At 46.5% G+C, this 21,705-nt stretch overlaps 1 protein-coding gene across 1 annotated transcript in view; it reads left to right on the plus strand.

Moving 5' to 3' along the window:
* Positions 1-5,729: 5,729 nt before the first annotated feature.
* LOC122927086 overlaps positions 5,730-21,705 on the plus strand; it is a 640,428-nt gene continuing 624,452 nt past the window's right edge. Inside the window, exon 1 of the mRNA XM_044278664.1 lies at positions 5,730-5,822. The gene's annotated coding sequence lies outside the window, so the exon portion shown is untranslated. The remainder of the gene's footprint in view (positions 5,823-21,705) is intronic.

Raw genomic sequence — 21,705 nt, forward strand, 5'->3', positions numbered from 1 at the left:
CCAAATTTTGTGATTGTAAATGCAACAGTGTAGATTCCTTTAGCGGACACACACACACATACATACACTCAGCTTTATAGATTAGACTAGCTGCTGGAGCGCCGCTGCCTTCTCAAACAGCTGATCGGCGGGGGTCCTGGGTGTCGAACCCCCACCAATCAGATGCTAATGATCTGTCCAGAGGATAGATAGATCATCAGTTTAAACAAAGTGCAGGACCCCTTTAAAATTGGAAATCCACAGCAAACCACCCCCTTAACTTTGACCTTTATAGCAGCCTTCCCCTTTAACCACTTCAGCCCCGCTAGGTGAAACCCCCTTCATGACCAGAGCACTTTTTACACTTCTGCACTACACTCCTTTCACCGTTTATCGCTCGGTCATGCAACTTACCACCCAAATGAATTTTACCTCCTTTTCTTCTCACTAATGGAGCTTTCATTTGGTGGTATTTTATTGCTGCTGACATTTTTACTTTTTTGTTATTAATCAAAATGTAACGATTTTTTTGCAAAAAAATGACATTTTTCACTTTCAGCTGTAAAATTTTGCAAAAAAAAACGACATCCATATATAAATTTTTCGCAAATTTATTGTTCTACATGTCTTTGATAAAAAAAAAATGTTTGGGCAAAAAAAAATGGTTTGGGTAAAAGTTATAGCATTTACAAACTATGGTACAAAAATGTGAATTTCCGCTTTTTGAAGCAGCTCTGACTTTCTGAGCACCTGTCATGATTCCTGAGGTTCTACAATGCCCAAACAGTAGAAAACCCCCACAAATGACCCCATTTCGGAAAGTAGACACCCTAAGGTATTCGCTGATGGGCATAGTGAGTTCATAGAACTTTTTATTTTTTGTCACAAGTTAGCGGAAAATGATGATGATTTTTATTTTTTTTATTTTTCTTACAAAGTCTCATATTCCACTAACTTGCGACAAAAATAAAAAATTCTAGGAACTCGCCATGCCCCTCACGGAATACCTTGGGGTGTCTTCTTTCCAAAATGGGGTCACTTGTGGCGTAGTTATACTGCCCTGGCAATTTAGGGGCCCAAATGTGTGAGAAGAACTTTGCAATCAAAATCTGTAAAAAATGACCGGTGAAATCCGAAAGGTGCACTTTGGAATATGTGCCCCTTTGCCCACCTTGGCAGCAAAAAAGTGTGACACATCTGGTATCGCCGTACTCAGGAGAAGTTGGGGAATGTGTTTTGGGGTGTCATTTTACATATACCCATGCTGGGTGAGAAAATATCTTGGTCAAATGCCAACTTTGTATAAAAAAATGGGAAAAGTTGGCTTTTGCCAAGATATTTCTCTCATCCAGCATGGGTATATGTAAAATGACACCCCAAAACACATTCCCCAACTTCTCCTGAGTACGGCGATACCAGATGTGTCACACTTTTTGCTGCCAAGGTGGGCAAAGGGGCACATATTCCAAAGTGCACCTTTCAGATTTCACCGGTCATTTTTTACAGATTTTGATTGCAAAGTACTTCTCACACATTTGGGCCCCTAAATTGCCAGGGCAGTATAACTACGCCACAAGTGACCCCATTTTGGAAAGAAGACACCCCAAGGTATTCCGTGAGGGGCATGGCGAGTTCCTAGAATTTTTTTTTTTTTGTCGCAAGTTAGTGGAATATGAGACTTTGTAAGGAAAAAAGAAAAAAAAAGAAAAATCATCATTTTCCGCTAACTTGTGACAAAAAATAAAAAATTCTAGGAACTCGCCATGCCCCTCACGGAATACCTTGGGGTGTCTTCTTTCCAAAATGGGGTCACTTGTGGCGTAGTTATACTGCCCTGGCAATTTAGGGGCCCAAATGTGTAAGAAGTACCTTGCAATCAAAATCTGTAAAAAATGTGAAATCCGAAAGGTGCACTTTGGAATATGTGCCCCTTTGCCCACCTTGGCTGCAAAAAAGTGTGACACATCTGGTATCGCCGTACTCAGGAGAAGTTGGGGAATGTGTTTTGGGGTGCCATTTTACATATAACCATGCTGGGTGAGAGAAATATCTTGGCAAAAGACAACTTTTCCTATTTTTTTATACAAAGTTGGCATTTGACCAAGATATTTCTCTCACCCAGCATGGGTATATGTAAAATGACACCCCAAAACACATTCCCCAACTTCTCCTGAGTACGGCGATACCAGATGTGTGACACTTTTTTGCAGCCTAGATGCGCAAAGGGGCCCAAATTCCTTTTAGGAGGGCATTTTTAGACATTTGGATCCCAGACTTCTTCTCACACTTTCGGGCCCCTAAAAAGCCAGGGCAGTATAAATACCCCACATGTGACCCCACTTTGGAAAGAAGACACCCCAAGGTATTCAATGAGGGGCCTGGCGAGTTCCTAGAAATTTTTTATTTTTTGCATAAGTTAGCGGAAATTGATTTTTTTGTTTTTTTTCTCACAAAGTCTCACTTTCCGCTAACTTAGGACAAAAATTTCAATCTTTCATGGACTCAATATGCCCCTCAGCGAATACCTTGGGGTGTCTTCTTTCCGAAATGGGGTCACATGTGGGGTATTTATACTGCCCTGGCTTTTTAGGGGCCCTAAAGCGTGAGAAGAAGTCTGGAATATAAATGTCTAAAAATGTTTATTATTTGGATTCCGTGAGGGGTATGGTGAGTTCATGTGAGATTTTATTTTTTGACACAAGTTAGTAGAATATGAGACTTTGTAAGAAAAAACAAAACAAAAAAAAAAATTCCGCTAACTTGTGCCAAAAAAAATGTCTGAATGGAGCCTTACAGGGGGGGGTGATCAATGACAGGGGGGGGTGATCAATGACAGGGGGGTGATCAATGACAGGGGGGTAATCACCCATATAGACTCCCGGATCACCCCCCTGTCATTGATCACCCCCCTGGTAAGGCTCCATTCAGACGTCCGTATAATTTTTACGGATCCATGGATCGGATCCGCAAAACACATGCGGACGTCTGAATGGAGCCTTACAGGGGGGTTATCAATGACAGGGGGTGATCAGGGTGATCAGGGTGATCACCCCCCTGTCACTGATCACCCCCCCTGTAAGGCTCCATTCAGACATCCGCATGATTTTTTACGGATCCATGGATACATGGATCGGATCCACAAAAAACATGCGGACGTCTGAATGGAGCCTTACAGGGGGGTTATCAATGACAGGGGGTGATCAGGGTGATCACCCCCCTGTCACTGATCACCCCCCCTGTAAGGCTCCATTCAGACATCCGCATGATTTTTACGGATCCATGGATACATGGATCGGATCCACAAAAAACATGCGGACGTCTGAATGGAGCCTTACAGGGGGGTGATCAATGACAGGGGGGTGATCAGGGAGTGTATATGGGTGATCACCCCCTGTCATTGATCACCCCCTGTAAGGCTCCATTCAGACGTCCGCATGTGTTTTGCGGATCCGATCCATGTATCCATGGATCCGTAAAAATCATGCGGACGTCTGAATGGAGCCTTACAGGGGGGTGATCAATGACAGGGGGTGATCAGGGAGTGTATATGGGTGATCACCCGCCTGTCATTGATCACCCCCCTGTAAGGCTCCATTTAGACGTCCGTATGCGTTTTGCGGATCCGATCCATGTATCCGTGGATCCGTAAAAATCATACGGACGTCTGAACGGAGCCTGACAGGGGGGTGATCAATGACAGGGCGGTGATCAATGACAAGGGGGTGATCAGGGAGTTTATATGGGGTGATCATGGGTGATCAGGGGTTTATAAGGGGTTAATAAGTGACGGGGGGGTGTAGTGTAGTGTGGTGTTTGGTGCGACTGTACTGACCTACCTGAGTCCTCTGGTGGTCGATCCTAACAAAAGGGACCACCAGAGGACCAGGTAGGAGGTATATTAGACGCTGTTATAAAAACAGCGTCTAATATACCTGTTAGGGGTTAAAAAATTCGGATCTCCAGCCTGCCAGCGAACGATCGCCGCTGGCATGCTGGAGATCCACTCGCTTACCTTCCGTTCCTGTGAGCGCGCGCGCCTGTGTGCGTGTGTTCACAGGAAATCTCGCGTATCGCGAGATGACGCGTATATGCGTGACTGTGCGCCAGCCTGCCACCTCCGGAACGCACATGTGCGTTAGGCGGTCCGGAGGTGGTTAACAGTGACTTTCACAGCATACCACCCCCTTGACTGTGACCTCCACAGGGGCTCGCCCCCTTAACAGTGGACTTTTCTGGATAGGGGGCGTGCCCTTTTGAACAGCTCACTCTAAGACAGCAGCACTATACTGTCTGAGTGTGATCTGCAGGGAAAAAGTCACCGTTCCTCCCACCCCTGCAGCTGAGAGAAGTTGATTTTTACCTTCATTTTTTCAATCTCTGTGGGCTGAGGAGTGTAGGGGGCGTGGCCTAACCAGATCGGGGCGTGGCTTAGCACGACCTAGAAGTTGATATTTAACTTCGTTTTTCAATGTCAGTCGGCTGAGGAGTGGGAGAGGGCATGGCGTAAAAGGATCGGGGGCGTGTCCTTTTGAACAGCTCACTCTAAGGGTCCATTCATATGGCCATAGAATGGGTCCGCATCCGTACCGCAATTATGGGGAACGGGTGTTGACCCATCCATTCTCTATGGGGCTGGAAGAGATGCGGACAGCACACAATATGCTCTCCGCATTTCCAGAGCGCGGCCCCGATCTTCTGGTCCGCAGCTCCGGAAAAAAATAGAGCATGTCCTATTCTTGTTCACAATTCTGGACAAGAATAGGCATTTCTATGGGGGTGCCTGCCGGGTGTATTGTGGATCCGCAATGCATTATGGACATCTGAATGGAGCCTAAGACAGCAGCACGGTTCTGTCTGAGTGTAAGTTGCAGGAAGAAAGTCATCCTCCCTCCCACCCCTGCAGCTGACAGAAGTGGATTTTTACCTCCATTTTTTTTCAATCCCCGTCGGCTCAGAAGTGGGGGCATGGCCTAACCAGATAGGGAGCGTGGTTTATCAGGGCCTGGGGGCAGGGTTTTAAGTCTTTTGAGGGTGAACACATTGTGGCAGGGGGCGTGTCTGGGCTCCTTCCTGCAAGAGTGACGCCCCTCTGGGCACCTTACTTGCTCATTTGCATACCAAAGAAACTGGATTTTCAGGGAATAAAAACATCTATTGCTGGAACAAAGGCACATCTGGAAATAAGGTACTAAGTGCTATTAGGCCACGGCTTTACTTCAATAGCGATTATCCTGGTGACAGATTTCCTTTTAAGCTCTCCTACAGCAGTGAAGATAAATGGCTGGGTTGTTATGGAAACCTGGAGTAAAACTGTGTATGTGGAGGCTGGAGGACCTGCAAGCTTCTATTGGCTAATAAGGGTCATGTGACCTGGCTTCTATTGGCTAATGCATTTTTTGGGAATATCTCAGGAACGGTACGTCCTAGAGAGCTGAGACCTGGTCTAAAACCTTCCCGGACACCTGATGTACCTGTGTGCCAAATTTTGTGATTGTAAATGCGAAGGTGCGAATTCCTTTAGTGGACATACACACATACACTCAGCTTTATATATTAGATAGATATACTGTATGTATGAGATACAGTAGCTGTCATCTAGTGAAGCAGTTATTTGCAGTTAGATAGCCCATTGCTAAAACTGAAAAATGTGCCTGGTAAGGAAATGGTTAAGATCAGGACCTGAGTTCAGCACTCAGATCTGACACCACCTGGAAGGCGGGACACCCTATGCACCAAAAGGAAGTGTCTGAGGAACGGAAGAGGAAGCATGTAAGGTTCTCAGCAGATGTTATATTGTACGGTGTGAGATAATCTGCGGATGATCCAGTGCAGGTCTGTCCCAGGTGAGTGACTTCTCCTGCAGTCTCTTCTCAGGTTTCTCCTCTTTATGGTCAGTGCAGGTCTGTCCCCGGTCAGTGACTTCTCCTGCAGTCTCTTCTCAGGTTTCTCCTCTTTATGGTCAGTGCAGGTCTGTCCCCGGTCAGTGACTTCTCCTGCAGTCTCCTCTTAGGTTTCTCCTCTTTATGGTCAGTTTAGTGTCTGTCCCCGGTCAGTGACTTCTCCTGCAGTCTCCTCTCAGGTTTCTCCTCTTTATGGTCAGTGCAGGTCTGTCCCCGGTCAGTGACTTCTCCTGCAGTCTCCACTCAGGTTTCTCCTCTTTATGGTCAGTTCAGAGTCTGTCCCCGGTCAGTGACTTCTCCTGCAGTCTCCACTCAGGTTTCTCCTCTTTATGGTCAGTGCAGGTCTGTCCCCGGTCAGTGACTTCTCCTGCAGTCTCCTCTCAGGTTTCTCCTCTTTATGGTCAGTGCAGGTCTGTCCCCGGTCAGTGACTTCTCCTGCAGTCTCCTCTCAGGTTTCTCCTCTTATGGTCAGTGCAGGTCTGTCCCCGGTCAGTGACTTCTCCTGCAGTCTCCTCTCAGGTGTCTCCTCTTTATGGTCAGTGCAGGTCTGTCCCCGGTCAGTGACTTCTCCTGCAGTCTCCTCTCAGGTGTCTCCTCTTTATGGTCAGTGCAGGTCTGTCCCCGGTCAGTGACTTCTCCTGCAGTCTCCTCTCAGGTTTCTCCTCTTTATGGTCAGTGCAGGTCTGTCCCCGGTCAGTGACTTCTCCTGCAGTCTCCTCTCAGGTTTCTCCTCTTTATGGTCAGTTTAGTGTCTGTCCCCGGTCAGTGACTTCTCCTGCAGTCTCCTCTCAGGTTTCTCCTCTTTATGGTCAGTGCAGGTCTGTCCCCGGTCTAGTGACTTCTCCTGCAGTCTCCTCTCAGGTTTCTCCTCTTTATGGTCAGTGCAGGTCTGTCCCCGGTCTAGTGACTTCTCCTGCAGTCTCCACTCAGGTTTCTCCTCTTTATGGTCAGTGCAGGTCTGTCCCCGGTCAGTGACTTCTCCTGCAGTCTCCTCTTAGGTTTCTCCTCTTTATGGTCAGTGCAGGTCTGCATGTGACTGAATTTACTTTCACTTTCTCTGGAACTTTCTTCTTTCTCCATATAAATAAGGTGGAGGAACAGGATCTGGTGTCAGGGTACGGAGCCTGGACCTGAGAGAGGAGACATCATCTATGATACATCTAACAAGTCAGTAATGAAACTAACCTCCCAGCCCCAGCAGAACCAAATACCACAGTGCAGCACAATATACTGCCCCAGCAGAACCAGATACCACAGTGCAGCACAATATACTGCCCCAGCAGAACCACATCCCAAAGTGCAGCACAATATACTGCCCCCGCAGAACCAAATACCACAGTGCAGCACAATATACTGCCCCAGCAGAATCAAATACCACAGTGCAGCACAATATACTGCCGCAGCAGAACCAGATACCACAGTGCAGCACAATATACTGCCCCAGCAGAACCAGATACCACAGTGCAGCACAATATACTGCCCCAGCAGAACCAGATACCACAGTGCAGCACAATATACTGCCCCAGCAGAACCAGATACCACAGTGCAGCACAATATACTGCCCCAGCAGAACCAAATACCACAGTGCAGCACATATACTGCCCCAGCAGACCACATACCACAGTGCAGACACAATATAATGCCCCAGCAGAACAAAATACCACAGTGCAGCACAATATGCCGCCCCAGCAGAACCAGATTCCACAGTGCAGCACAATATGCCGCCCCAGCAGAACCACATCCCACAGTGCACCACAATATGCCGCCCCAGCAGAATCAAATACCACAGTGCAGCACAATATACTGCCCCAGCAGAACCAGATACCACAGCGCAGCACAATATACTGCCCCAGCAGAACAAGATACCACAGTGCAGCACAATATACTGCCCCAGCAGAACCAAATACCACAGTGCAGCACAATATACTGCCCCAGCAGAACCAGATACCACAGTACAGCACAATATACTGCCCCAGCCGAACCACATACCACAGTGCAGCACAATATGCCGCCCCAGCAGAATCAAATACCACAGTGCAGCACAATATACTGCCCCAGCAGAACCAGATACCACAGTGCAGCACAATATACTGCCCCAGCAGAACCAGATACCACAGTGCAGCACAATATACTGCCCCAGCAGAACCACATACCACAGTGCAGCACAATATACTGCCCCAGCAGAACAAAATACCACAGTGCAGCACAATATGCCGCCCCAGCAGAACCAGATACCACAGTGCAGCACAATATACTGCCCCAGCAGAACTAAATACCACAGTGCAGCACAGTATACTGCCCCAGCAGAACCAGATACTACAGTGCAGCACAATATACTCCCCCAGCAGAACCAAATACCACAGTGCAGCACAATATACTGCCCCAGCAGAACCAAATACCACAGTGTAGCACAATATACTGCCCCAGCAGAAATACATACCACAGTGCAGCACAATATACTGTCCCAGCAGAACCAGATACCACAGTGCAGCACAATATACTCCCCCAGCAGAACCAGATACCACAGTGCAGCACAATATACTGCCCCAACAGAACCAAATACCACAGTGCAGCACAATATACTGCCCCAGCAGAACCAGATACCACAGTGCAGCACAATATACTGCCCCAGCAGAACCAATACCACAGTGCAGCACAATATACTGCCCCAGCAGAACCAATACCACAGTGCAGCACAATATACTGCCCCAGCAGAACCAGATACCACAGTGCAGCACAATATACTGCCCCAGCAGAACCAATACCACAGTGCAGCACAATATACTGCCCCAGCAGAACCAATACCACAGTGCAGCACAATATACTGCCCCAGCAGAACCAATACCACAGTGCAGCACAATATACTGCCCCAGCAGAACCAATACCACAGTGCAGCACAATATACTGCCCCAGCAGAACCAATACCACAGTGCAGCACAATATACTGCCCCAGCAGAACCAATACCACAGTGCAGCACAATATACTGCCCCAGCAGAACCAATACCACAGTGCAGCACAATATACTGCCCCAGCAGAACCAGATACCACAGTGCAGCACAATATACTGCCACAGCAGAACCAGATACCACAGTGCAGCACAATATACCGCCCCAGCAGAACCAAATACCACAGTGCAGCACAATATACTGCCACAGCAGAACCAGATACTACAGTGCAGCACAATATACTGCCCCAGCAGAACCGGATACCACAGTGCAGCACAATATACTGCCCCAGCAGAACCAAATACCACAGTGCAGCACAATATACTGCCCCAGCAGAACCAGATACCACAGTGCAGCACAATATACTGCCCCAGAAGAACCGAATACCACAGTGCAGCACAATATACTGCCCCAGCAGAACCAGATACTACAGTGCTGCACAATATACTACCCCAGCAGAACTAAATACCCCAGTGCAGCACAATATTTTTCTACCAGTTGTCTTGTATTTTCGATGTTCTCTTGCCACTATTACTAATGAGCTCTTCCATTGTGGAGTGCTCATTATTACAGCTTTTGTTTGTGTAAAAAAACAAAAACAGTCACCTCATCCATTTACTCTCGCTACGGGGAACACTCGCTGTTCACTGGATGCGCAGGACGAGACCTGCTCTCCAGCGTGATGACGTTTCGCAGCATTTGCTAGAAGCAGCAGTACCTGCAAAACATCATGGCGCTGGAGCCTAGGTCCTGTCCTGTGCGTCCAGTGAGCAGCGAGGGCACCCACAGAAAAGGAGGCACTAATGGAAACATTCATATTACTAGGGGGCAATAATGGGGCAATTATTTTTTCTGGGGGTACTAATGGAGGCATTACTATTACTGGGGGACACTAATGGGGGCATTACTGGGAGCACTAATTGGGGCATTACGATTACCGGGGGACACTAATTGGGGCATTAATATTACTAGGGGGCAATAATGGGGCAATTATTTCTTCTGGTGGTACTAATGGAGGCTTTAATATTACTGGGGGGCACTAATGGGGTCATTAATATTACTGGGGGGCACTAATGGGGCATTGTTAATACTGGAAGCCACATTGTCACATAGCAACATAATGCGAAAAAAAAAACGGATTCTTATTTTAAGTATCTTTTATGCCTATTTTGCAGCTGTTTTAGTCATATCTGTTATTTTTGACTATTGCAAAATAAGTATAACGGATGCTAAAAATAATGTTTTTTAAAAGAATGTTTCTGTTCTTTTGACGGATCAGAAGAACGGAAAACAAACTGGTGATGTGAATGTGGCCTAAGGCTACATGCACACAACAGGGATAAATGGCCGTAAAGTAATGGCTGTTTAAGTAATGGTAGTCACTAGAGAGGCAAAATTTGATTCGCACCGAACCTGAATTTCCTGACGCTTCGTGGTATCGAATCACATTTTTTCCTAAAATGGCTGCTGCATATGTGTCATGGACGTTCCCGCAACAGGTGGCAGGAGATCGGTGAGATCTTCCAGGTTTTTCTTGTGGATCAATAGGATTGCTGGTGTGTGGACCTCGGTGGAGTTCCTGGTGCTTCCATTGCTTCTTTGAAGTTAAGTCTTCCCTTTCCATTTTGTATTTTGTTTGGGTTCTGTGTGTTGCATTTCCCTATTTAGCATTTGTATTAGGCCTGTAGAAAACTCCTGTTCGTCCTTCCTTTTACAGGAACTGGTAGTCTCGTTCCTGCCATTAGTAGCAGGGTCCTATAGGGCTAGATGGGACTCTAGCTATTCCTGCGTATGAACACCCCTACCTCTGGGGTCTGTTCATACTGGTAGTCAGTCAGGATTTTGGTTAGGGTTTAACTAGGAGGTGTCCATCTTTCTTCCCTAGTTCTCAGGCCTGATTCCCTGTTCCTCCCTTTCCTTTTATGCTTGATGTAGTGTTTCCCTCCCACATCAAAGCGTGACATTATAAACCACCACAATTGTATTTTTTTGTTTGTTTGCGTGCAGCCATGGATCCTATTGCTGCACTAGCAGTTCAGCTGCAAGGGCTGTCTTTGGAGGTAGCTGACCTCCGCACGGCCGTCTCGCAGATGCAGAGACCACAGGCTGCTGGTCCTATTGGCGGTGGTGGCTTACCAGGCCTGTCTTGAACCTAAAGTTTCCCGCCCGGACAGATTCTCTGGGGCACTTGATAATTTCATTTTGTTTAGGGAGGCGTGCAAACTGTATTTTAGGCTACGTCCAGATTCATCTGGGAATGAGGTTATTTCCTTGCTTAAGGGGGATGCGCAGTCATTGGCTTTTTCTCTGCCGACTGGATCGCAGCCTCTCCGGTCGGTAGATACATTTTTTTTTTAAGCTTTGGGTCTTATCTGTGATGATTCGGATCGAATCTCTCTAGCCGAAACCAAGCTGTGCGTCCTCCGTCAGGATGATTGTTCCACTGAGATTTATTGCTCTGAGTTTAGGAGGTGGGCTACGGATACAGAGTGGAGCGATCCTGCCCTCCATAGCCAGTTTTGTGAAGGAACCAAAGAAGTAATAGCAGCACTCAATGGATGCCAGGTGCAAAAATCCTTGAAAAACCTGGACAGTTTTGTGAAGGGTTATCAGAGCAGCTGAAGGACGCTTTGGCCTTTCATGAAACCCCAGTGTCTCTGGGGCTGCAGTGTCTCTGGCTATATGCATGGATAGATGCCTGAGAGAGAGATCTAGGGGCCCACACTCTCAGGATGTACTATCACATGATGTATCTTCCTCCTCTGATACTTTGGGTGCAGCTTCTCCTGGGTTTATATCTGGGGATGAACCAATGCAATTAGGGGGAGCTAATCCTGGATCCGCTTTTAGGCATACTGGTAATAGGAAGGGAGTGTGTTTTTTCTGCAGACAAAAGGGACTTTTTATCAGAGTATGTCCATGCATTCAACGGCAAAAAGAAAAAAAGAGGGACATTTAATTCCCATCTCTGACTCTTGGAGAGGTGAGTCAGAAAATGTGCATTTGTCTTTTACTGTAGTACCCAATTTCTCCTGGCTGCTGAGGTGGCGCTAGAGTAAAAATCTGTGGTGGATTGAGGTGTTTATCGACAGCGGGGCCAGGATGAACCTGACTGATGCTCAGTTCATCTGTATGCACGGGTTGTCACCGAGTGCATTAGAAAAAAAAAACATTTCTGTTTTTGCTATTGATTCTGCACCTCTAGCTCAGAAGTGTTTATCTCAAGTGGTGCATGATATCAGATTAAGACTGGGTGACTTTCAATAAGAATTTATCTTGTGTTTTGTGTTGGAGGGTCTCCCTGCAATGGTGGTTCTGGATTTACCGTGGTTAAGCAAGCATTATCCAACCATCGATTGGCAAGCTAGACAGATTCGGGATTGGGGTGATTATTGCATTGACAATTGTCTGAATACATCTTTTTCTGTTTTAACTACTAAGACATTACCCTCTTTTATATCTTATTTTGCCAACGTGTTTTCTGAGAGTGGATGCCAGTATTTACCTCCGCATCGGGAATATGATTGTCCTATCAATCTTATTCCTGGAGCAAAATTGCCAAAATCTAGATTGTATGACCTTTCTGAACCTGAAAGACTGGCCATGAGAGAGTATATTACTGAGAGTTTGGCTTAAAGGGCTTCTGTTACCCCACTAAAGTCATTTTTTATTTTTTTGGGCTAGTTAAATTCCTTATACTGCGATATATGAAAATATAATGGTGTTACTTACTTTCCTTCAGCAGTTTCTTATAAAAACGAACTTTTATAATATGTAAATCAGGTCTCTACCAGCAAGTAGGGCGTCTAATTGCTGGTAGCCGCCGCAAAAAAACGCCCCCTCGTCATGTTGATTGACAGGGCCAGCCGTGATCTCCTCCTCCGGCCGGCCCTGTCAGCATTTCAAAAATCGTGCGCCTCTGTTCATTCGGCGCAGGCGCTCTGAGATGAGGAGGCTCGCCTCCTCAGCACTCCCTCGGTGCGCCTGCGCCGATGACGTCTTCTCTTTCGGTGATGTCATCAGCGCAGGCGCACTGAGGGAGTTCTGAGGAGACGAGCCTCCTCATCTCAGAGCGCCTGCGCCGAATGAACAGAGGCGCACGATTTTTGAAATGCTGACAGGGCCGGCCGGAGGAGGAGATCACGGCTGGCCCTGTCAATCAACATGACGAGGGGGTGTTTTTTTGCGACGGCTACCAGCAAGTAGACGCCCTACTTGCTGGTAGAGACCTGATTTACATATTATAAAAGTTCGTTTTTATAAGAAACTGCTGAAGGAAAGTAACACCATTATATTTTCATATATCACAGTATAAGAAATTTAACTAGCCCCCCCCCCCAAAAAAAATGACTTTAGTGGGGTGACAGAAGCCCTTTAAGGACACATAAGACCTTCCAAGTGTCCAGTGGCAGCAGAGGTCTTTGGCCATGTCTGGATTTCAATCGGATTACTGTCCGTGATCCTTACCCTTCTTCCCTTGATTCCTGATTTGTTTAACCAGATTATTGGTTTAACCAGATTATTGGTGCCAAGGTGTTCTCCAAGTTGGATTTAAGGAGGGCATATAATCTGGTTAGGATCAAGGAAGGGGATGAATGGAATATGTCTTTTAAAACTCCTGAGGGGCACTTTGAGAACCTGGTCATGCCTTTCGGGTTGACCAATGCTCCTGCGGTTTTTCAGCATTTTGTGAATGACATTTTTTTATCACCTTGTGTGAAGGTTTGTAAACGTTGAAACACATCAGGATCACATTAGACAGGTGTTACAGATCCTAAAGGACAATAAATTGTACGCAAAATTAGAGAAGTGTGTTTTTGCTTTACACGAGGCACAGTTTTTGGGCTACCTGCTGTCAGCTTCAGGTTTTCGAATGGATCAAGAGAAAGTCCATGCTGTATTGGACTGGGATCAACCCAAAAATCTGAAGGCTCTTATGCGGTTTTTCGGGTTCACCAACTATTACCGAAAATGTATTAAGAATTATTTGACAATAGTAAAACCCTTACATGACTAAGAAAGGGACAGATGTCTCAGTGTGGTCTGATTCGGCATTGCAAGCCTTTTCTGCAATTAAGGAATGCTTCTCTTCCCCCCCCTATATTGGTGCAGCCGGATATATCACAACCTTCCATTGTGAAAGTGGACGCGTCCGAAGTGGGGGTAGGAGCAGTTTTATTGCAGCGCCCATCACCTGGTAAATAGCGTCCATGTACCTTTTTCTCTAAGAAACTCTCTTCCACAGAGAGAAATTATGATGTGGCCATTAACTTGGCTTTTTGTGGAATGGCGTCATTGGTTGGAAGGGGTGATTCATCTGATCACGGTGTTCACAGATCACAAAAACCTGGCTTACCTGGAGTGGACTAAATGACTGAACCCAAGACAAGTCAGATGGTCTTTGATTTTGTACCAGATTAAATTTCATTGTCACCTATCATCCTGGGGTTAAGAACATCAAGGCAAATGCCTTGTCACGTAGTTTTCCTGGAGGTGGTGATTTTGAAAATCTGAATCCTATACTGTCGGAAGGGGTGGTGATATCCGCTCTTTACCCTGACCTAGAGGTAAAGGTGTTAGAGGCCCAGGGAGACGCACCGGATTCTTGTCTCTCTGGGAAACTGTTTGTGCCATCAGAGTTGCATCACAAGGTGTTTGAGGAACATCACTGTACGGTTCTTACGGGACACCCTGGCAATAGATCCACTGCCGACCTCATCTCTCGTAGATTCTGGTGGCCGGGGTTGCGTAAATGTATTGAGGACTATGTGTCAGCCTGTAGTACCTGTGCACATGCTAAGGTGACACATACTCGGCCTTCCGGATCCCTACTTCCGTTAGGCCTTTTTCACAAGAACGATACGGATTAGGTCCGGATGCGTTCAGGGTGCGTTCAGTGAAACTCGCACCATAAAAGACTGAAGGTGATAAAAGACTGAAGGTTTACAAACAAAATATCTTAGCAACCATCAGTGAAAAACGAATTGCATCCGCACTTGCTTGTGGATGCAATGCATTATTCACGCAGCCCCATTCATTTCTATGGAGCCAGGGCTGCGTTAAAAACGCTGAATATAGAACATGCTGCGATTTTTCACGCAACGCAGAACTGATGCATGAAAAACAATGCTCATGTACACAGACCCATTGAAATGAATGGATCAGGATTCAGTGCGGGTGCTATGTGTTGACGTCACACATTGCACCCGCGTGGAAAACTCGCTCGTGTGAAAGGGACCTTACCCATCTTGTCCAGACGATGGACTCACTTATCCATGGATTTTATCACTGATCTACCTAATTCTTCAGGAAAGACAGTTAGGCCGAATGCACACGGCCGCGTTCCGAAGCCGAGAGCAGTCCTTGGTGTGCCGGGCTGGATTCCTGTTCACAGCAGGAGCGCATGGCGTCATTGGTTGCTATGACGCCATGCGCTCCTGCTCTGAACAGGAATCCAGCCCGGCATACCACGGACTGCTCTCGGCTGCGGAACACGGCCGTGTGCATTCGGCCTTGGGCCTCTATCGCACGAGCGTGACGGATTAGGCCTCGATGCATTCAGTGAAACTCGCACCATTTTACAATCAAGTTCAGTCAGTTTTGTCTGCGATTGCGTTCAGATACTTCCGCTCGAGTGCAATGAGTTTTGATGCGTTTTTCACGCGCGTGATAAAAAACTGAAGGTTTACAAACAAAATCTCTTAGCAACCATCAGTAAAAAAACTAATTGCATCCCCAACTTGCTTGCGGATGCAATGTGTTTTTCACTGAAGCCCCATTCACTTTTATGGGGCCAGGGCTGCGTGAAAAACGCAGAATATAGAACATGCTGCATTTTTCACGCAACGCAGAACTGATGCGTGAAATAAAAAGCTCATGTGCACAGACCCATTGAAATAAATGAGTCAAGATTCAGTGCGGGTGCTCTGCATTCACATCATGCATTGCACCCACTCGCTCCTAATGCTAAAACACTTGCACAAGTGTTTGTTGACAACATTGTGAAACTCCATGGCATTCCCTATGACGTGGTCTCAGATCGTGGGACTCAGTTTGTTTCCAGATTCTGGAAGGCGTTCTGTACTCTACTGGGGGTACAACTGTCCTTTTCATTGGCTTTTCATCCTCAGTCGAACGGACAGACGGAACGCACTAATCAAAGTCTGGGGACTTACTTGAAATGTTTTGTCTCTGAGAACCAGGAGGAGTGGTCTTTGTTTTTGTCTTTGGCTAAGTTTGCCATAAACAATCGTAGACAGTCCACTGGTAAGTCACAGTTTTTTGGGGCATATGGGTTTCACCCACAGTTTGGCACATTTTCTGGTTCTGATACTTCTGGTATCCCTGAGGAGGAACGTTTTTCATCACCATTGTCATCTATATGGCAGAAAATTCTAAATAACTTTCTGAATATGGGCAACAAGTATAAACGTGTGGCTGATGGGAAACATATGACTGGTCCGGACCTAAAAGTGTGTGATTCTGTGTGGCTGTCCACAAGAAACATTAAGTTGAAGTTACCTTCTTTGAAGTTGGGTCCAAGATTTACTGGTCCATACAAGATTACTGCCATTATTAATCCTGTAGCTTTTCGTCTTGAACTTCCTCAGGCCCTGAAAATTTATGTGTTTCATAAATCTATGTTAAAGAGATATGTTGAACCTTTGGAGCCGTCTTCCTTGCCACCCGCTAATGGTGTACGGTAGTTTGGAATTTCAGATCGCCAAGATAATTGACTCTCTAGTTCTCCATAGATCTCTTCAGTATCTTGTTCACTGTAAGGGTTATGGACCAGAAGAGAGGATGTGGGTACCGGCATCTGACATGAATGCCAGTCGTTTGGTAAATGCTTTTCACAGGTCTCACCCGGATAAGGTCAGTCCTGGGTGCCTGGAGGTCACCAGTAGAAGGGGGGTACTGTCACGGATGTTCCCATGACAGGTGGCAGGAGATTGGTGAGACTGGCAAAACGTGGTTTGATCTGACAGGTTTTCTTTGTGGATCAATAGGCGTCTGTGTTGTTTCTGGTAATGGCCACACCCCTTGCCTCAGGTGTTGTTAATGTTGTTTTTTAACACCTTAGGGACCGAGCTCATTTTCACCTTAAGGACCAGGCAATTTTTTGCAAATCTGACCAGTGTCACTTTATGTGGTGATAACTTTAAAACGCTTTGACTTATCCAGGCCATTCTGAGATTGTTTTTTCAGCACATATTGTACTTCATGACACTGGTAAAATGAAGTAAAAAAAAAATTGATTTATAAAAAAATACCAAATTTACAAAAAATTTGTAAAAAAAAATTCCAATTTCGAAGTTTCAATTTCTCTACTTCTATAATACATAGTAATGCCTACAAAAATAGTTATTATTTTACATTCCCCATATGTCTACTTCATGTTTGGATCATTTTGGGAATTACATTTTATTTTGTGGGGATGTTACAAGGCTTAGAAGTTTAGAAGCAAATCTAGAAATTTTAAGAAATTTTCAAAAACCCACTTTTTAAGGACCAGTAATAGAAACTGTGTTGAAACCAACCTCGCCACTGGGTTTTGGAGGGGCCTGTTTGCCAGCCTCTTGCCTCAGGATTATGGCCCATGTTAACTTTTAAGGAGAAGATAGTCCGGCCGCACAGCTTAAGGCCTCTTTCACACGACCGTTTTTTTTTTCCGTTTTGCGGGCCGTTTTTTGCGGTCCGTATACGGTCCGTATACGGAACCATTCATTTCAATGGTTCCGCAAAAAAAACGGAATGTGTTCCGTATGCATTCCGTTTCCGTATTTCCGTTTTTCCGTTCCGTTGAAAGATAGAACATGTCCTATATTTGGCCGCAAATCACGTTCCGTGGCTCCATTAAAGTCTATGGGTCCGCAAAAAAACGGAATGCATACGGAAATGCATCCGTATGTCTTCCGTATCCGTTCCGTTTTTTGCGGAACCATCTATTGAAAATGTTATGCCCAGCCCAATTTTTTATATGAAATTACTGTATACTGTATTTGCCATACGGAAAAACGGAACGGAACAACGGAACGGAAACGGAACCACAACGGAAGCAAAAAACGGAACAACGGATCCATGAAAAACGGACCGCAAAACACTGAAATGGACATACTGTCGTGTGAAAGAGGCCTAAATCTGTTGAACTGTTTTGGGCAGGAAAGCCATGCTTGCGGACGGCCAAATGTGACTTCCATGGAATTCGGGAACCCCTGCTCGGATCTGGGTGATTTTTGGATATATTGTTCACCCAGATCAGAGCTATCCATGGATGTATACATTATGGGGATATGAGGGGTTTTGGGGTGTTTTCTGTGTTTTGGTAAAAATGTGTGTTTTCTGTCTGTGAGGGATTAAGTTAGCCCATTATGCTTGGTAATTGTATTTTGTTGATTGCGTTACAGACAGAGGGAAGGGGGTTTTGTGTACAATTGCTGGGAAGGTTTTAATACTGTAAATGCATGTGATTGGCTGTTTTTACAAAACCCTGTGTGTGGTAACCTTGTTGGAAGATGTGTATAAATCAATGATGTGTGTTCAAATAAAGAGTTGCTGTTTTACATTCAACATAGAGCCCCGTCTCATGTGTGTGGGGATTGCTATACGTGTATACTCCCCTGGCTATTACTTCTAGCTCTTGTAAGAGCTGTTCCTGGTTCCTGTGGTGGTATCGGTGTCGAGCAGAGTGCTTGGAGTCCTCGGGAGGCATTGGGAGCATCCATCAATGGAGGTCCACAGTCGGGGTGTCAGGAGATCCTTTACATTGGTGGCAAGCGGCAGGATCGTTCCCACAGCCAGAAGGACAGCTACAGGAGACACCATTCCATGGATTTTACAATTTCCTATTTTTTCAAATCTGTTTATTGATTTTATATTCAAATAACAGGAAAAGGAACAAAGTTACAGGACCACATTTGGAGAAGACATTCACAGTACAATGGCATGAGAATGCACATATTGAGAGTAAATCGGGCACAATGGAACATTACAGTAACACTGCAGCACAAATCATAAGATATAATATACAAAGAACAACAATGTGTGATAAGTCGAGGCCCAAATGAATCACTCAACAATAAAAGCATAGTGTGAGGAAAAGAAGCTCAGATAAATTATCTGGAAGCTACCCAAGTCTGTCAGCAGAAGTGTATCCTGAGAAAACATAAACTATTCGGATAGAACAGTGCAGAATATGCGATTTGGGCATAAAGTACAGTTTTCAAAGATTACCGAATCTAGAAAATTTATGAACAAGTAACTCTGTAGAACCAAGGACAGTAGAAAGGGAGGGGAGGAGGGGAAGGAAGGAGGGAAGTAGGGAGTAAAACAAAGGGGAGAGGCAAGCTGTAAATGAGGTTCATATCTAACACACCAGCGAAGGAATCAATTAGTGGCTTAAAGCCAGTATACCTGAGTCCAACTTCTGGATCAAGGCAATACATAGATCCGAAGATTAAATCAAAGCATGTACGTGGGTATGTGAGTCCAAATAGTGAGGCTGTCGACAATTAGACAAAGTTAAACAAAGTTAAAGTTAAGCCGTAGGGGAGAAAAAAAAAAGGAGAAAAACCTCGGGTGTTTAAGCCACCCCAGAATCTAAATCTCTAAGCTGGTGAGGGTCGATCAAACTCTTCCCGGCCGTCCAGTGAAGCCAAATTTTTGAATATTTGTGGTGGGAGCGAAGTTCCCAATGAGATAATTCCTCTAATCTTGCTAGAGCTTCCACCTTCGTTCTCCAATGAGAGATGGTGGGAGAAACTGTCGATTTCCAGTTTGGATTTTACAATTTGAGGGCAATGCATGTCCTAGTACAGTGACCCTGACAGCACCAGAATGGAAACAGCAGTGGAGTACGATGAGGGTGTCATGGACGACCGAGATGCAGCCCGCAAAAGCATCTGGTACAAAGGCACTGGGTATTGTGGAGTATCTGCGGGACGAGAGACTCCCCAGGGAAGACCAGCGGTTGCAGAAGCGAGTAGCCCTGCGGATGCCCTTCCTGGGAGAGCAGCCCCGGGAGGAATGGGTAAATGAATTGGAACTCCTAGCATGGCAGGAGCTTTGGCTGGAAGATGCCTACCAGGCGCTCTGGTGGTATGGGGCAGAGTACCTACCCAGGACAGCTGAGCATGACAAGCCACAGGGAGAGGAGTTTAATGGTCCTGGCTTGTTATGGGAGACTTTTTCAGAGCTGGAGTTTGGGAGCCCTACACAAGCCCGGTTCCGTGATCTCTTGGAATGGAGGGAGAGCAGGTATGACTGGGATGAAACTCATGAGATTGAGCAGGACCTGGTCCACTTGGTGACCTGGGAGATGGAGCTGGAACAGGGCTACCAGCAGCTGTTCCACTCCAGTGAGAAGGCTCACCAGGAGAGCAGAGTGAAAGACCCAGGTCCAGAGCCCTTCAGCTGGGAGGATATTGTGGATGTTTACTGGGAAGAACCCCAGGTGGCCGGTGGAGATGGGACTGAGGTCTCTCCACTGCTCCTGCAGGGAATTGGGAGCCCAGTCTCCATTCCCCAGCGGCAGGCTGAGTTACAGGGGGCAGAGACAGTCGGTCCTTTCCCCCAGCGGCAGAGTGTCCTACAGGGAATAGAGAGCCCAGTCTCCTTTCCCCAGCAACAGGACACTGTATTGGGAGCGGAAACAGTCGGTCTCCCTCCCCAGAGGCTGGAAGTATGTATGGGAGAGGAGCTTGTTACCCCCTCTCCCTATTGGCAGTGTGAATTGCAGGGAATTGGGAGCCTAGTCTCCATTCCCCAGCGGCTGGGTGAATTGCAGGGAATATAGAGCCCAGTCTCCATTCCCCAGCGGCAGGCTAAGTTACAGGGGGCAGAGACAGTCGGTCCTGTCCCCCAGCAGCAGATTGAGTTGTTGGGAATTGGGAGCCCAGTCTCCATCCCACAGCAACAGAAGGATTTGCTGGGAATTGGGAGCCCAGTCTCCATTCCCCAGCGGCAGCTTAACTTACCAGGGGGAGACAGTAAGCCCCACAACTGTGCAGATGGGACCGTAGTCTCTGCACTTACAGCACAGGGGGTAGGGACAGTCGGTCCTGTCCCCCAGCAACAGGGCTGTTTAGCCAAAGGGGAGACAGTCGGTCTCCCCCTCCAACAACCAGGCTCCAACCAGGCTTCTTCCGTGGTAACGCTGGCACCAGGGCAGAGTACCACTGATCCCTGCCCACAAAGCAACCTCCACTCCAAGCCAGGGAGCAACAAAGAGACCGGGAGTACCAGTTACCAACATAACCTTGGTGGACTCGCTGGACAGAGACAGGCTACCAAATTCAACAGGTCCAGTATTTGGTTGTGGGTGGACTGCCAGACTAACTCAGGTACCGACCGTCGTGAGGTCAGGTATCTGGTTAGTCTTCCCTGGAAGGGGGAGATGTGTGGCAAAACCAACCTCGCCACTGGGTTTTGGAGGGGCCGGTTTGCCAGCCTCTTGCCTCAGGATTATGGCCCATACTAACTTTGAAGGAGAAGATAGTCCGTCCGCACAGCTAAAATCTGTGGAACTGTTTTGGGCAGGAAAGCCATGCTTGCGGCCGGCCAAATGTGACTTCCATGGAATTTGGGAACCCCTGCTCGGATCTTGGTGATTTTTGGATATGTTGTTCACCCAGATCAGAGCTATCCGTGGATGTATACATTATGGGGATATGTGGGGTTTTGGGGTGTTTTCTGTGTTTTGGTAAAAATGTGTGTTTTCTGTCTGTGAGGGGTTAAGTTAGCCCATTATGCTTGGTAATTGTATTTTGTTGATTGCGTTACAGACAGAGGGAAGGGGGTTTTGTGTACAATTGCTGGGAAGGTTTCAATACTGTAAATGCATGTGATTGGCTGTTTTTACAAAACCCTGTGGGTGGTAACC

This window comes from Bufo gargarizans, chromosome 2 (genome assembly GCF_014858855.1).
Source record: "Bufo gargarizans isolate SCDJY-AF-19 chromosome 2, ASM1485885v1, whole genome shotgun sequence".
NCBI classification, from domain to species: domain Eukaryota; kingdom Metazoa; phylum Chordata; class Amphibia; order Anura; family Bufonidae; genus Bufo; species Bufo gargarizans.